General features: G+C 39.3%; 1 protein-coding gene across 5 annotated transcripts in view; it reads left to right on the top strand.

Moving 5' to 3' along the window:
- LOC140738044 (septin-11) overlaps positions 1-18,230 on the top strand; it is a 100,466-nt gene that overhangs the window by 17,715 nt on the left and 64,521 nt on the right. The gene's annotated exons all lie outside the window — the stretch shown is intronic.

The following is an 18,230-nucleotide window of genomic DNA, read 5'->3' as shown; positions in this document are numbered from 1 at the left end:
CCCCCCCCCCCCACAAGTTGTATAATCTGCCTGTAGACCGAGGAAAATTGCAGTGGTCAGCTAACCTACCAACAAGCAAGTGTTAGGCATTAACAAGGAGACCCGAGTACCCCAGAGAAAATCACTTGGTCATGTGGAGAATGTGTAAATGCCGCAGAGATAGCACTGGATACCAGGTTGGAATTCGGATCACTGGAGGTGTGAGGCAGTGGTTCGATATCTGTGCTACTGTTTTCCCTATATCTAATCCAATAGACAGAAAAAAGAGAAACAAAATTTCACTAGGCAGCATTGGGGAGAAGACCCATGTGAAGTTGTTTTCCTTGCTGTATGGCTTCCTGAGGTCTGTTTACAGCACTTCAGTGGACGTGAAGCTGAGATGGTATGGCCACGTAACAAGACCGTTGCAAAGACCGTTCTACAAGGAACTGTGGAGGGGAAAAGGAGGAGAGTCAGACAGAGGAAAAGATGGACGGACAACATTAAAGAATGGACAGGGAAAACATTTGCGGTGACCCAGGCTCTGGCACACAACTGCGACAGATGGAACAGACTGATGCAAAGCTTGTCATGACGGCGCCCCGACATCTCCGCCAGGAGTTAAGGGCACAAGAAGAAGAAGAGTGGATGTGGCATTAACTTGAGTTGTAAGGGTAGGATGAGGTTGAAGCCCATAGAATGTAAGAGGTTAAATAATAGAGGCCTGTGATACCTTTTTAAGGGTGTTATCACATTGTTTCTTTTTTGTTTTCATAATTGGTAAAATTAGGGAAATGATATAAATGGCTTTAAAAAGCTTTACAGATTCCCTGAATGTTTTTCTGAACTCTCATTGAAGTTTCAATGAACACTTTTCAAATTTATTGCCAAATATAAAATGTGTTTGTGAAATTGTCTACATAACGAAAACCTTTAACGAATACTGTTTGTAGTGATGTTGAGTCGTGTTGATGCCTTTTAATGTTGAATGCCTTTCTGTGGCACTTCCTGTCTAGTGAGAATAGGAACCTATGTGGCCGTTTCAGTGTCACTTTGCCCTGTATATGAATCTATAGAGATGACAGAATGTTTCTCAGGATATCTCTTTGCGCAGTATGGGAAATTTTGCATGACGTTCTCAGTAATGTCTTGCCCTGGTTGGCTATTTCAGTGCTCGTTTCTTGCCGTTCATCTAATCTCTATGTAGCTTGTGTTATTGACAATGGCTTCAGTTATCTACCTTGAAAACTATCTATATGTAGTCCTTTTGTCTTGCACAGCCTCTCGCTCTCCCTGCTGGACGGGCCAAGACTAGAACTTATCTGACACCAGGTATGGCTTTGCCCTCGATTCTATGGCCTTGAATTGCATAGTTCTTGGTCTTTTTGCTTTGCTAAAATGTAAGTTGTTGTGATTGGGTGGTCATTTGGGATCTGTCTGTGAGTTAAAACTGCCATTTTGGAAGAGTAATCAGAATTTAACATTTGAATCACTGGATCCTAGTCATTTGTCCTGAATGCTGTTGTGTGAAAAATCCAGAGAGAATATGTGAATGGATAAAATGAAGAGCTGAGCCGTAGAGAACTCTTGCAACCCACATTCCTCAGAACTCTGCTGATCTTTATTCTCTCGCCATTTGAAAATTCACATTTTTAAAGATAAAGTGGATATCTTGATATTTTTCATATTTCTAATTCCATGCAGATTTGTGCTTGGGCTGTCTATGTCCCCTTGCAGCTTCCCTGCTATTGAGTTTGCTTGTGAGGTTCCCATGCTGGTTTGCACATGAAGATTTATTGATTTCACTGGAACTGCCCTCGGATGAGGAGCAGATGCTCTTAAAAACTGAAGGAAGTGGTGTCGGTATTAATGCAAGGACAAATATTCTTTACAGTAAGAGAGTAAAGCTGCCAGAAGTGGACCTTAACTCTTATTTTCATAATATTCGAATAAAGTCCAAATGGTGAATGATATTGGATATTCAGTATAAAGCATGCACTCCAGATTTTGCCATTGGAGAGAACTACAACTGAAGACTTAATGACCGTAGAGACTTCAGCAGTGGTATAGAGTTTGGATTTTTTTTGGTGTAGATGTGAATACATAAATTACTTTCAGTATAAGTAATAGTAGGTGTGGGGTAGAGGTGAATATCACAATGTCAGCATCTCCTACAAACAGCATGAATCATTCTTAGAGCAAATTGGCATATATTCTTGAATTTCTAAGCATGATTCTATATTTAAATGTTCCCTTCTGTTACCTGTTTTGAGGAGAAATATTGGCGAGGAGTACATTTTTTTTAAAAGTTGCATAGTAACTGAAGAGAAAATACTAGCTGTAATTTGTGATAAAGATCTAACAATTATTCAGATTTGTGGAGTCATGTCAAGCAAATGTATTCATAACAATGTATGGTATGTGTTGTTGGTATTGAATGGTTGAAGTTTTGTAATTTTTTTAATTGAGTGGTTTCTGGTACATAAGCACTCAGCTAAAGAATGTTGTGAATTTTTTGGGTTTATTACAGAGAAATCCTGTGGAATGTGGATGAAATCTGAGGCTTCCTTAATTGAATGGAAAGCCGTCTGAAAATGTTTTATAACTGACTGTTCCACTGAATAATTTAGTGATAAATAACGGAAATGAAGAGTGGTTGAAGAGAAAAATAATGCCACAATAGGAGCAGAGAATGAAATGAATGTACTTCCAATAACTTTGTGTTCCTTCTAGAATTCTGTTTTGTATACTTCAGTAGCTGAAATCCTGTATTCCTGGTTTATACCTGTTAGTTATTTGTGGATTGGATTTCACACTGATTTTACCACAAAATATAGCCATTTGGCCCACCGAGACTGCTCCACCATTTTATCATGGCTGATCCACTTCCCTCTCAGCCACAATCTCCTGCCGTCTCCTCATATCTTTTCATGCCAAAAACATATTAACTTCTGCCTTAAATATACCCAATGACTTTACCTCACAGCTGCCTGTGGCAAGAAATTCCAGATTCACTACTCTAAAGAAATTCTTCCTCCTCTCCATTCTAAATGGGCGTCCCTTTATTCTGAGGTTGTGCCTCTGGTCCTAGACCCTCACACCATAGGAAACATCCTCTCCACAACCTCTCTATTGAGGCCTTACAACAGTTGATCGGTTTCAATGAGATCCCCCTCATTCTTCTGAATTTCAGTAAGTACAGGCACAGAGCCATCAATTGGTCCTCGTTCCTGGAATCATTCTCATGAACTTCCTCTGAACCTTTCCAATGTCAGCACGTCCTTTCTTAGATAAGGGACCCAAAATTGCTCGCAATACTCCAAGTGAGGCTTTACCAGTGCATTATAAAGCATCAAAAATACATCCTTTTATATTCCAATCCTCCCGAAAGCCATGCTAACATTGCTTTTGCCTTCCTCGCCATAGACTCAACTTCAAATTAACTTTGGGGAATCCTGCATGAGGATTTCCAAGTCCCTTAGCACCTCTGCTTTTTGAATTTTCTCTCCATTGAGAAAATAGTCTACCCTTTTATTTCTTCTACCAAAGTGCATGACCATACACTTCACAGCACTTTTCCATTTGCCACCTCTTTGCCCATTCTCCCAATCTAAGTTCTTCTGCAGACTCCCTGCTTCCTCAACACTGCCTGCCCATCCATCTGTCTTCATATCATCCGCAAACCTAGCCACAAAGCTATCAATTCCTTCACCCAAGTAATTGACATAATGTAAAAAGTGTTTCCAACACTGGACCCCTGTAGAACACCCCTAGTCACCTGCAACCAGCTAGAAAAGGCTCCCTTTATTCCCACTCTTTCCCTCCTGTCTATCAGCTAATGCTCTATCCATGCTAGTATCTTTCCTGTAATACCATGAGCTCTAAATTATTAAGCAGTCTCATGTGAGGCACCATGCCAAAGGCCTTCTGAAAATCCAAGTACACTACACCCACCATTTCTCCTTTATCTGGCTTGCTTGTTATTTCTTCAAAGAATTCCAATAGATTTAACAGGCAAGATTTTTCCTTAAGGAAATCATGCTGGCATTGGCTATAAAATATAAAATAAACTATAAAATATTATCATGTTCCTTCAAGTACCCCAAAACCACATCCTTAACAATTTGCTCAATATCATCCCAACCACTGAAGTCAGATGAAATGGCTCCTTTCCTCTGCCTCTCTCTGTTCTTTTTTAAAAAATATTATTTATTTATTGAATTTTAGAAATTACAAGAATAAATGTAATAATAAAATAGTAAGAAAAGTGATATTAACCTTCCCCCCTCCCCTTAACCCTTATCTAAAGAAAAAGAAAAAAAAAGAAAGAAAAGAGAAGAAAGATTGCCTGGATATCGGAGGATCCCCACACGTTCCATGGAGTTCAAAATAATTTTGATATTTATTTTCACTTTCCCCAATTACTATAGTTTTATCTTCAAAGGACCTATGTATCTAATCCTGTCTTTCATAAGTATGGTGACCAAATTTTCAAAAGTATCTCATATTCATTTCTTAAATTATACATAATTTTTTCAAATGGAATACAACTATGTATTTCATTATTCCAACGATCCATAGTTAAATTTAAATCAGATTTCCAAGTAACTGCGATAACTTTTTTGGCTACTGCCAAAGCAATTTTTATAAATTTTTTCTGATTCAATTTAATATAAATTCAATTTAAATTTCGTATTGTCCCTTCAATGTCTCCTAATAAAAATAGCAATGGACTATGTGGAAGTTGTACTCCAATAATTTGCTCCAATAAAAATCTTAAATTAATCCAAAATGGTTGAATTTTAGAACAAGACCAAGTAGAATGTAAGAAAGTACCAATTTCTTTTTTACATCGAAAACATTGGTCAGACATATTTGAATTTAATCTATTTATTTTCTGTGGTATTATATATAATTGATGTAAAAAATTATATTGTATTAATCTAAGTCGAACATTTATTGTATTTCTCATACTATCAGAACATAATCTTGACCAATTTTTTCCATCAATTTTAACATTCAGATCAGATTCCCATTTTTGCCTTGATTTATGAATTCCTAATTTAATTGTCTGCTTTTGAATCAAATTATACATACAAGATATAATTTTTAAAATTTTTCCTTTCTGAATTAATATTTCTATTTCACTAGGTTTTGGCATCAACATTGTTTGTCCCAGCTTTTCTCGTAAATAAGCTTTTAATTGAAAATAACAGAAAAGAGTGTTATTTGATATTTTATATTTATTTTTTAATTGATCAAACAACATCAATATACCTCCTTCAAAACAGTCACCTATATATTTAATCCCCTTTTGAAACCAATTATGTAAAAGTTCATTATCCATTGTAAAAGGAATAAGCCTATTTTGAATTAAAGTCCTTTTTGCTAATAAAGATTTCTTTATCTCATCATCCATATTTACCTTATTCCATAAATCAATCAAATGTCTTAATATAGGAGATTCTTTTTTTTCCGTATCCTTTTGGATTCCCATTTATATGTAAAATCTTCTGGTGTATTTTCTCCTATCTTATCTAATTCTATTCTAATCCATGCCGGTTTTTCTTCATCAAAAAAAGACGCAATAAATCGAAGTTGATTTGCTTTATAATAATTCTTAAAGTTTGGAAGTTGTAACCCTCCTAAATCAAATTTACTTGAAGAGTGGAGTGACATTTGCAATTTTCCAGTCCTCTGGAGCCATTCCAGAACCTAGTGATTCTTGATCATTACTAATGCCTCCACGATCTCTTCAGCCACCTCTTTCAGAACCCTGGGGTGTAGTTGATCTGGTCCAGGTGACTTGTCTACCTTCAGACCTTTTCATTTTCCCAGGCACCTTCTCTTGAGTAATAGCAACTTCACTCATTTCTGCACCCTGGCACTCTTAAAACCTCTGGCATACTGCTGGTGTCTTCCACAGTGAAGACAAGGCAAAATACTTATTCAGTTTGTCCACCATTTCCTTGTCCCCCATCTTAATTTTCCAGTGGTCCAATGTCTACTCTTGCCTCTCTTTTATTCTGTATATATCTGAAGAAACTTTTGGTATCCTCTTTAATATTATTGATAAACTTTAGTATTCCATCTTTTCCTTCTTTATAACTTTTTAGTTGCCCTATGTTGATTTTTAAGCTTCGCAATCCTCTAACTTCCCACTATTTTTGCTCTATTATATCCCCTCTCTTTTGCTTTTGTGTTGGCTTTGACTTACCTAATCAGCTATGGTTGTGACATCCTTCATTTATAATACTACTTTGGGATGTACCTAATCTGCACCTTCTGAATTGTTCCCAAAAATTCCAGCCATTGCTGTTCTGCCATCATCCTTGCTAGTGTTCCCTTCCAATCAACTTTGGCCAGCTCCCCTCTCATGCCTCTGTAATTCCCTTTACTGCACTGTAATGCTGATGCATCTGATATTTGCTTCTCCCCCTCAAATTGCAGGCTGAATTCTATCATATTGTGATCACTGTTCCCTACGGGACAGTATGCAATATTCCGTATGCTGTGTACATTCAAATATAACACCTTCAGTCCTGTATTCATCACCCTTTTTGATTTGTTCCCCCTTTTTACATTGCACTCATTCTGCTGACTGAAATTTTGCCCTATCATCAGCATGTCCTTGCTAGCAGACTCAGTACACACTGCTTCTGTTTGTAAACCAACTGCTCTATCCTCCGCCCTATCACTCTGGTTCCAGTCCTCTTGCCAAATTAGTTTAAACCCTCTTCAACAGGTCAAGCAAACCTGCCCACAAACATGCTGGTCCTTTTGGGTTCAGGTGTAACCTGTCTCTTTTGTGCAAGTCGTATCTTCCCCAGAATAGATCCTAATGACTCAGAAATCTGAACCCGTGCCCCCTGCTCCAGTTCCTCAGCCACGTGTTCGTCTGCCAGATGTCCTATTCTTGCCCTCACTGGCATGTGGTACAGTCAGCAATCCCAAGATTACTACCCCGGTGGTCCTGCTTTTCAGTTTTCTACCTAGCTCCCTAAAATCCTTCAGGTCCTCCCTTGCTTTTCCTAACCATGTCATTGATGCCAATATGTATCAAGACTTCTTGCTGTATTCCCCCCCCCCCCCCCCAATCTCTGTCGTACTCAGTAAGTTTTGCAAGGAACACTAGTTGACAGTCATAAGAACATGTCTGTTTCGCTTGGCTGCTTTAATATCTGAACTGACATCCTCTTGACATCTTGTAAATTCAAATTTGCATTTTAGACTTCTGCTTTATCACCTTTATTTTTATCTTCTTTCTCACTAGCTGGGAGTTATCATGCTGCCTCTTACTGACTGTTGAAGTTTGAGGAATTGGACATGAAGTTTGGTTAATTAACTACACCACTGGCCAAGCTTTCAGGATGAGTAGTCTAATATTCTATTGGTGAGGGATAAATTGAAGATTCTGTGTTTGTCTGCCCAGTACATTTCCCCCACCCACCCCCATTGGTTAAGTTTTGAGTTACTTGCCTTCTATGCCTCCTTGCTGGACTGTGCAATGTTCCCTGGGATATTTTACTTAAAACTTGTATATAAATGCTGGTCAGTGGTGTAGTGGCATCTGCACTGGGCTTCGAGGCGAGTGGTCCTGGTTTCAAATCTGGCCAGCTTCGTGCACACTTTCTATCCATGCTGGGTTGAGCACTGAGCAAGCAACTTGGCCTCGTTTTTTAAAAAAAAAAGCAGACAGACAAAAAATGCTAAAGAAATGTCAAGGTTGCTGCCCAGTGCATCACAAGGTGCAGAGAGGAATAGTATCAGGATTTATTTATTAGTGTGTATATTTGTGCAACCACATATATAATACGGTATGTCTAGATTTTCAGTTTTTTTATGTCTGTTGTAACACACACAATATTGGAAGAACTCAGCAGGCCAAGCAACAGCTATGCAGAGGAATAAACAGCTGACATTTTGACTGTGTCCCTTCATTAGGCCATGAACCCTCATCCTGATGTAGGGTCTCAGCCTGAAATGTTAACTCATTATTCCCTTGCATAGAAGCTGCCTGCCCTGTTGAGTTCCTCCAGCATCTTGTGCGTTACTCTGGATTCCAGCATCTGCAGAATCTCTTGTTTATCTGAATGCTGTTGCTTGATCTCCAAATATTGTTGCTCTGCTTGGAGCCTGAGAAGCAATCAGCCATGTGAATAATTCTTGAGAATTTGTAGTAGTACAAGTTTAAATTCTTGATTGTCTAGAATAAACACTATTCCAGAGAGCTCACTATAATGGGAAGTTCTTAGAATTGGCTCTGAATATAAATGCATTGCTTGAAATTCATCCTTGTGCTGGATCCTGTAGTTAGTGAGTCTCTTTGCAAATTTAATTGCTGCTGGCCCCCACCTATGGCCACCTTTTCGTTATAACAAGCCTGAATGTCCGGGTAGGCCCATTGTCTCTGCCGCCTCCTGCCCCACTGAACTTGTGTCCTCGTACCATGACTCCATTCTATCAATTTCATCAACTTTGCTTCCAAGTTCCACCCTGCTCTTAAACACACTTGGTCCATTTCTGACCTCTCCTTCCCCTTCCTCAATCTATCTCCATCTCTGGAGGTAAGCTGTTGACCAACATCTTTTATAAATACAGATTCTCATGGTTATCTTAACTATAATTCTTCCCACCCTTTTCTCAGTTCATGTATCTGTGCCACATCTGTTCCCAGGATGAGGCTTTCCTTTCCATTGGAGATGTCTTCTTCCTTCAAAGAACGTGGTTTCCCTTCCTCCACCACTGATGCTACCCTTACCTGCATCTCGTCCACTTTCCCATACATCCGCTTATACTCCATCTTCCCGCTGCATAAACAGTAATAGTTCTCTTGATCTCTCCATGACTGTATGGGTTTCCTTGCGCATTCAAAAATCATATGGTAGAGTTAGTGAGTTGTGGGTATGCTATGTTGATGCTAGAAGTGTGGCAACACCTGCGGGCTGCTCACACAATCCTCACTGGTTTGATTTGATGCAAACAATGCATTTTACTGTATGTTTCAATGTACACATGACAAAGCTTATCATTATCTATCTTTGTCCCTTAAGCTATATCTTTTGTTCAGTTAAGTCATCAGCAATTCTGTCCTTATGAAAATCAAAGAAAAACTACCAACGCTCAAAACTGATGGAAGGTCCTTTGTATAAAGGTTAACAACTATTTGTCTTTTGCTGACCCGAGTGTTTTAATGCTTTCTTGACTTTTGCCTTTACCAAGAATCCATATGCACTTCCAGTTTTCAACTGGTATTGTCAAATTATTAACAATAGGAACAGAGATAGGGAGATTCTGGCTTAGGGAGCCCTTTCTCCCTAAGCCAGAATCGTGAGGTTTTGTTATTTCTGGTAACATTTTAATATTAACTGTCTCATCATAGATCAATCGTGTGTCTGTTGATCTGAGATTTGTTCAGTCTGTGCAACACCACACAGATTTTTTGGTCACCAGTCAATCTCCAAGTTGAATTGTGTAAACTTAAAGTATTTCATTTCCATGCCCAGGACCTTAAGAATACAGTATTCAGTTTGAGACTCACTATAAATAGTAAAATGCTTCGTGAGGCAATAAAAACTTGTTTTAAAGTGTGTAACTCCAATTTTGCAGTATTTTCTTACATAAGTTTAGCTATACAGTACATTTCTATTTTGCAAAAAGAAAACTTAACATTTGTGTTTAATGGGAAGCAGGAATTGTTCACTTCATTTAATTTTTAACTGGTGTGATTTTACAATGTTAAAATTGATCTTGATATCCAGATTCAGTGATTGGAGACTAGTAATTGATAGGTGTGGGCTGTCTCAAAGTACAAACCCCATTTCCAGAAAAGTTGGGATATTTTCCAAAATGTAATAAAAACAAAAATCTGTGATGTTAATTCACGTGAACCTTTATTTAACTGACAAAAGTACAAAGAAAAGATTTTCAATAGTTTTACTGACTAACTTAATTGTGTTTTGTAAATATATACAAATTTAGAATTTGATGGCTGCAACACACTCAGCAAAAGTTGGGACAGAGGCATGTTTACCATTGTGTTAAATCACCTTTCCTTTTAATAACACTTTTTAATCGTTTTGGAACTGAGGATGCTGATTGTATTAGTATTTGCAATTGGAATTTTGTCCATTCTTGCTTGATATAAGACTTCAGCTGCTCAACAGTCCATGGTCTCCATTGTCTGATTCTCCTCTTCATAATGCGCCATATATTTTCAATAGGAGATAGATCTGGACTGGCAGCAGGCCAGTTAAGCACACACACTCTGTGTCTACAAAGCCACACTGTTGTAGCCCGTGCAGAATGTGGTCTGGCATTGTCCTGCTGAAATAAGCATGGACGTCCCGGGAAGAGACGTTGCCTTGATGGCAACAAATGTCTCTCTAAAATCCTGATATACGCCTCAGAGTCAATGGTACCTTCACATACATGCAACTCACCCATGACGTGAGCACTGATGCACCCCCATGCCATCACAGATGCTGGCTTTTGCACTTTTCGCTGATAACAATCAGGATGGTCGTTTTCATCTTTGGCATGGAGAACTCGATGCCCGTTTTTTTCCAAAAACTAGCTGAAATGTGGACTCATCTGACCACAGCACACGGTTCCACGGTCTTTCGGTCCATCTGAGATGAGCTCGGGCCCAGAGAACTCGCCGGCGTTTCTGCATAGAGTTGATGTATGGCTTCCTTCTTGCGTAATACAGTTTCAAGTTGCATTTCTGGATGCAGTGACAGACTGTGTTAAGTGACAATGGTTTTCCGAAGTACTCCCGAGCCCAGGTGGCTATAATTGTCACAGTAGCATGACGGTTTCTTAGGCAGTGCCGCTTGAGGGCTCGAAGATCACGCGCATTCAACAGTGGTTTCCGACCTTGCAGTTTAAGCACTGAGATGTCTCTGAATTCTCTGAATCTTTTCACAATATTATGTACTGTAGATGTTGAAAGACCTAAATTCTCTGCAATCTTGCATTGAGAACTGTTCCTTTTGAACTGACTAACAATTCTCTCACGAGTTTTGGCACAAAGGGGTGAGCCATGACCCATCCTTGCTTGCAAAGACTGAGCCTTTGATGGATGCTACTTTTATACCCAGTCATGATACCTCACCTGCTACCAATTAGTCTGCTTAATGTGGAGTCTTCCAAACCGGTGTTACTTGAATATTCTGTGCACTTTTCAATCTTATTTTAACTCTGTCCCAACATTTGTTGAGTGTGTTGCAGCCATCAAATTCTAAATTTGTGTATATTTACAAAATACAATTAAGTTGGTCAGTAAAACTATTGAAAATCTTTTCTTTGTACTATTGTCAGTTAAATAAAGGTTCACGTGAATTAACATATCACAGATTTTTGTTTTTATTGCATCTTGGAAAATATCCCAACTTTTCTGGAAATGGGGTTTGTACATACAGTGCCTATAAAAAGCATTCCTTCCCTTGGAAGTTTTCATGTTTTATTGTTTTACAACATTGTATCTGAATTTAATTTGGCTTTTTTACACTCTAACAGAAGACTGTAGAGATCTGTTTTCACTTTGACACGAAAAAGTGATCTAAATTAATTACAAATATAAAACACAAAATAATTGATTGCATATGTATTCACCCCCTTCAAGTCAGTAGTTAGTAGATAGATGCACCTTTTTAGTAGCAATTACAGCCTTGAGTGTGTGTGGATAGGTTTCTACCAGCATTGCATATCTGGACACTGCAATTTTCCCCCCATTCTTCTTTATGAAACTGCTCAAGTTCTGTCAGATTGCATGGGGATTGTGAGTGAACAGCCCTTTTCAAGTCTAACCACAAATTCTCAACTGGACTGAGGTCTGAACTTTGACTTGGCCTCTCCAGGACATTAACTTTGTTGTTTTTAAGCCATTCCTGCGTGGCTTTGGCTTTGGACCATTGCTTTGCTGGAAAACAAATCTTCTCCCAAGTCGTAGTTCTCTTACAGACTGCATCAGGTTTTCCGCCAGGATTTCCCTGTATTTTGTTACATTCATTTTACCCTCCACCTTCACAAGCCTGCGAGGGCCTGCTGCAGTGAAGCATCCCCACAGCATGATGCACCCGCCACCATGCTTTACAGTAGGGATGGTGTGTTTTTGATGTGCGATGTTTGGCTTATGCCAAACAGCATTTAGTCTGATGGTTTTAAAAAAAAGCCCAATTTTAGTTTCATCAGACATGGCGCTGACTTCAGACTCTCCCACATGCCTTCTGGCAAACTCTAGCTGAGATTTAATGTGAGTTTTTTTTTCAACAGTGGCTCTGTCTTTACTGCTCTCCCATAAAGCTGTGACTGGTGAAAGACCCGGGCAACAATTGTATGCGCAGTCTCTCCCATCTCAGCCACTGAAGCTTGTAACTCCTCCAGAGTTGTCTTGGGTCTCTTGGTGGCCTCCCTCACTAGTCCCCTTCTTGCACAGTCACTCAATTTTTGAGGACAGCCTGCTCTAGGCAGATTTACAGATGTGCTATATACTGTACTTTGCATTTCTTGATTGACTTAACTGTACTCCAAGGGATATTCAGTGACTTGGAAATTTTCTTGTATCTATCTCTTGACGTGCTGTTCGCTAACCTTTTCATGGAATTGCTTGACGTGTTCTTTTATTTTCATGGTGTAGTTGGCTTACTTTGAAGAGATCTGTTTTCACTTTGACACAAAAGAGTCATTCTGTTGATCAGTGTCAAAAAAGCCAAATTAAATCCACTGTGAGTCAATGTCGTAAAACAATAAAAATGAAAACTTCTGGGGGGGGGGGTGTGGAAGGGGTGAATAAGTTTTATAGGCACTGTAAGTAATAAATATTGAGAACCTGAGTTGTAGAGTCTTTGAAAGTGAGGTCAAAGGTTGTGAAATCAGTTAAGTATTGGGGTAAGTGAAGTTATCCACTCTGGTTTAAGAGCCTGATGATTGAGGGGTACTAACTGTTCCTGAACCTGGTTGGTGGCAGTTCTTAATGATGGATGCTAATTTCCCACAGTAGAGCTCCTTGTAGATGTGCTCAGTGGTGGAAAGGGCTTTACCTGTGAGGAATGGGGCTATAAGCATTGACTGTTCCCTTTTGTTTTCTCTTCTCCATCTTGCTATCATTTTCCAACTTTATTTTGTCATTGACCCAGCAAAGATGATCACTTGTCATCATTTCTCCACTATGCATGTATTCACTGATCGCCACAGAATAAAACTAGTGAGTTGACTGTAATGTATTTGCCATTGTTTTCGGTCAGATTTGCGAACTTGGTTCATACCAGAAACTGTATCACGGCCTTGCCGGGTTTTCAATCAAAATGGGTCCACAGTTTGCAGTCTTTTTGATAACTGCTGCACATGTTGGACGAGCGCGTGCAGCAAAATTCAAGTGAGCTACTTCAGTGCATAAGCAATAAAAATTTTGAATTGCAGCAAAGTCTGTTGTACAGATTGGAAAATGTGATTACATGCCACTGAGAATCAAGTAATTTAATATAACTTAACCAAGCCACAGCACTTTGCATAATATTAACCTATAACTATACATCTAGGAAAACTGCTCTGGCACCAATCATGAAGGCTTTTATTTTACTTACCATTGAAAATTCTTGAATGGACGTGAGAGAAAAGTGAAAGTATCGAAGTATGAAAGTATGAAAGAAATGAAAGTATGAAAGCATCAGCTGTAACAAAAAGCGCTGATGGGAATGAACCATGTTGACACTCTCTTGACCCCTGACCAGTTTCCCACAATTGGAAACCAGAGAGCTGAAATTGAGCTCCCAGTGTTGGAATTTTTCTTTAGAAGCTGCAATTTTTTAAAATCTGTAGTGGCAAGCTTGTGATCATCTGGAGGGACTGGATATGAAGTTTGATTGCTCTTGGAACAGTTTTCTTATTTGAAACACTTCTGCTTTTTCTTTAGAAATGTTAGATCTAATTACTGCAGAGATTTTCCACAAAGTTGACATTGAAAAAGCTTCATATATTTAATATTACTGCCTTCCATCCTGACTAACTGTTGTTCAATTACTATATACTGAAAACCTTGATTTTTCTGTTTTCCAACTATCTCACTATTTCTGTTTCCATTGTTACTTGTATAATATGTGTTTCAGGCTGAAGTGTATCCCATTCCCTGCTCATTTTTCCTGTTGATACTTTCAGTGACACGAAATTCTGCAGACAGTGGAAATCGTGAGTAGGCCACAAACTGCAGGAGGAACTCAGCGAGTTAGCAGCATCTGTGGAGAGGAATTGCTGTTTATGGTCGGGAGCCTTCATCAGCACTGGAAACGAAGGGGTAAAAGCCAGAATAAGGAGGTGAAGGAGGGATCGGTGTACAAGTTGGTAGGTGTTAGGTGAGACTAGTTGAGGGGCAAGGTGGTGGAAATGATGTGAGAAGATGGATGGAAGAGAGCTGAGGAAAGAAATCTGATAAGAGAGGACAGTGGACCATGGCATAAAGGGAAGGAAGTGAGATGCCAGCCAGAGGTAATGGACAGGTTTATTTATTCCATGGTCTACTGTCCTCTCCTACTAGTTCCTCCTTCAGACCTTGCCTCTTCCACCTATCACTTCCTTACTTCTTACTTCATTCCCCCTCACCTCCACCTCAGCTGTTCTCACCTATCACCTGCTTGTACTACTTCCCTCCTCCATGTTATTCTGACTTCTATCCTGTTCCTTTCCAGTCCTGATGAAGGGTCTCTGCTGAAATGTTGACTGTTTAATTTCCTCCAGCGATGCTGCTTGACTTGCTGACTTTCTGCAATATTTTGTTTGCCATCCATGTTGTCGTTCTTTTGTGTGGCTTAACCATCCACTGCCAGTTCTGTTTGGCTCGTCTGTGAAGAATTGTGGATACTTTCCACCTTGCATTTTAGCGGTTTCAATCCTGTGCATGGATTATCTTCAAGCTTATTTTTCCTCTCTAGGCACAGGGACTTCTGCAATTCACTAAAGTTGTTATTTCCTCATAGTGATAGAGGTGATTGTTCAGGCAAAGATTTCCTTTCTGAATTTGATATCTACGAATTCTATTAATGTAGTGAAAATCCTCAAGGTCATGGCACGTGAATGATTTCCATAATTCTGTGAGGAAGGGGAGGGCAGTGAGATTTTGTGTGCATGAGATAAGTGGACCTGTACTGGTATTATCATTCTTTTGGACCAGTTTACTAATTCAGCACGTTTAAATCTACTGATGGCTCTACTGATTTCCTAAAGGTGAATATGAACTCTATGCAAATTTCCTCCCTAAATATAATTTAAACTGTAAATCTTGATTAGAAACCTAATTGGATCGAGCTCATAATTACCTTGACTATATAAGCAGGCCTCTAACTGACTTGGATTCCCCAGAGTTTTACTACCAGCTACAAAGCATGTCAGAAGAATGATGAAATGCCTTCTACATTCTTGGATGAATGCTGCTTGGCCTCATTCAGGTCAAGGTAGCCTGTTTGATAAAGATTATGAACATTCATTGCTTCTGTTGCTGGCAGATTATTGCGGCAGAGTGTACCTCTGGAAAATACACCACTGCTGATTTAGATTAGACCTCCATAATCTACAACCATAACCACTAGAAGGGTAGCAGATGTGTGAGAAGGCATCTAAATACCTGTTTCCCATTGTCTTGATTTGGGTCTGATGTCTAAATTGTAGAACTCCCTACTGTCCCTGTGGGCACTGCAGCACATTAAGGTTAGGGATGTACAATGAAAGTTGGCCATGCCAGCTCTGCTCATATTCATGAATTTAAAGAAAACTGATTTCTTCAGCTTTGTTTTTTTTGCCTTCCTGGCACTTCCAGTTCAGGTTAACATTGTTTTATAAGGACTAATTTCTCTTGCATTTCTTTTGGGAATATTTACATTGTTATTTAACTATCTTGTGCATATAATTAATCACAGTTTGGACTTTACGGTTTTCTTCCAGCTGCCGCCTTGCTGGTTTTTACTTGCAAATCTGTTTAATATCAGCAAAGCTTTTTATTTCTAAATTGTTTTAATCCCATTCCTGACATATTAGAGCTTTGTATTGATTTATCAAAATGTCCCACTCCATACTGGCAGACCTCCACCTTCACCCCTTCATAAACCCAGACCCATACAAAGATCTTCTGCTTAGATTCTCTCCCAAGTTCCATTTGGTAAAAGCTAGTTTCACATCTGTCCATGGCAGCAGCCCACATCTTTAGCTATACTGAAACTTCGTTCTTTTGGACTCCTACTTCCTATGCATATCCCCACCCCTTTTCCATATCCAGATGAGGAACCTTGAAGGGCCTGGGTATTGAACACCTCACCAAACATCTGTTGTTTTTTTCTTTTCTCCTAGACTTTTCAACCTCTGTTTTTTCACTTGAGTCAGCACAGCAAGCTATGAAGGAAAACTGCATGGACTGCGCTATCTTCTGTATCCAAAGAGCCTGAAAGCACTCAATGAAGAACGAGTTTCTGATTGCTAGGGAGCTGTATCTTGCCATAAGCTCCAAACAACATGGCATAGATGCTAGAGTTTTGGGAACTTTTAATGACACGGTGGTCAGCAGCACAGGGGCGCCGCAGGGAACCGTACTCTCTCCGGTCCTGTTCACCCTGTACACATCAGACTTCCAATATAACTCAGAGTCCTGCCATGTGCAGAAGTTCGCTGATGACACGGCCATAGTGGGGTGTGTCAGGAATGGACAGGAGGAGGAGTATAGGAAACTGATACAGGACTTTGTGATATGGTGCAACTCAAACTACCTGCGTCTCAATATCACCAAGACCAAGGAGATGGTGGTGGACTTTAGGAGATCTAGGCCTCATATGGAGCCAGTGATCATTAATGGAGAATGTGTGGAGCAGGTTAAGACCTACAAGTATCTGGGAGTACAGTTAGACGAGAAGCTTGACTGGACTGCCAACACAGATGCCTTGTGCAGGAAGGCACAGAGTCGAATGTACTTCCTAAGAAGGTTGGCGTCATTCAATGTCTGTAGTGAGATGCTGAAGATGTTCTATAGGTCAGTTGTGGAGAGCGCCCTCTTCTTTGTGGTGGCGTGTTGGGGAGGAAGCATTAAGAAGAGGGACGCCTCACGTCTTAATAAGCTGGTAAGGAAGGCGGGCTCTGTCGTGGGCAAAGTACTGGAGAGTTTAACTGAGCGAAGGGCGCTGAGTAGGCTACGGTCAATTATGGATAACTCTGAACATCCTCTACATAGCACCATCCAGAGACAGAGAAGCAGTTTCAGTGACAGGTTACTATCGATGCAATGCTCCTCAGACAGGATGAAGAGGTCAATACTCCCCAATGCCATTAGGCTTTACAATTCTACCGCCAGGACTTAAGAACTTTTTAAAAGCTATTATTAATGCTTTTTGAGATGGTGATTTAGATGCATATCATATTTTTTTACTGAGTTAAGTATTGTATGTAATTAGTTTTGCTACAACAAGTGTATGGGACATTGGAAAAAAAGTTGAATTTCCCCATGGGGATGAATAAAGTATCTATCTATCTATCTATCTATCTATCTAATATTTCAGAATTTCTGTTTGTACTTAGAATTAATGTGACTTTTACAATCAATAGAATTCGACTCTGGTGACTTTGTGCTTCAGTGAAAACTAGTGTGATGGAAGTTGAGTGAAACGGAATATGAAAAGCAAACGTACAAAGTATGACTGAAAGCAAAAAAAACTGGATTGTAAGAATGAACTTAGTGCAAGTTTAAAAACTAATTCCATAGAAATCATGAACGGGTATTGATCTGCTCGGATAACATTAGTGAATAAAAGTGTGCTCCTTTAGTTAAATTGACACTATTTAGAATTTAACATTTTTATTCTGAATTTCCATATTAATGTAAATCCAGGAGTTTTTTTAATACTCTTGAATTTGATCAGTGTGTCTTTCTCGGCTGCAACCAAATGATTAAAATTCATTTTCCAAGATGTACAGCAAAGGCATTAAAAACTTTGGAAGCCTCCAAGGATTGACTTTGCAGTAAAATATACATGTGGCCCTTCCGTAGTTTTCATTTTGGCTCAGAACAAATTCTTCCAAGCTTGTTTGTCACATCAGGGTCGTTATAATGAAGTTTGCATGTCAGCTGTGGAATGTACATCTGTTCTTCCTTAAATTTTGCTGATGTTCCTTTTTAGTGGTAGCCCAAACAATGATATGTTGGCATGTGGTAATTTGAAACAGTTATCTGGTATTAATTGGTTAGGCTTTAAATGTATCTGGTTAATTTGCGTCCATGT

The sequence above is a fragment of the Hemitrygon akajei genome, chromosome 13, assembly GCF_048418815.1.
Source record: "Hemitrygon akajei chromosome 13, sHemAka1.3, whole genome shotgun sequence".
NCBI classification, from domain to species: domain Eukaryota; kingdom Metazoa; phylum Chordata; class Chondrichthyes; order Myliobatiformes; family Dasyatidae; genus Hemitrygon; species Hemitrygon akajei.
This window is presented reverse-complemented; position numbering and strand designations above follow the sequence as displayed.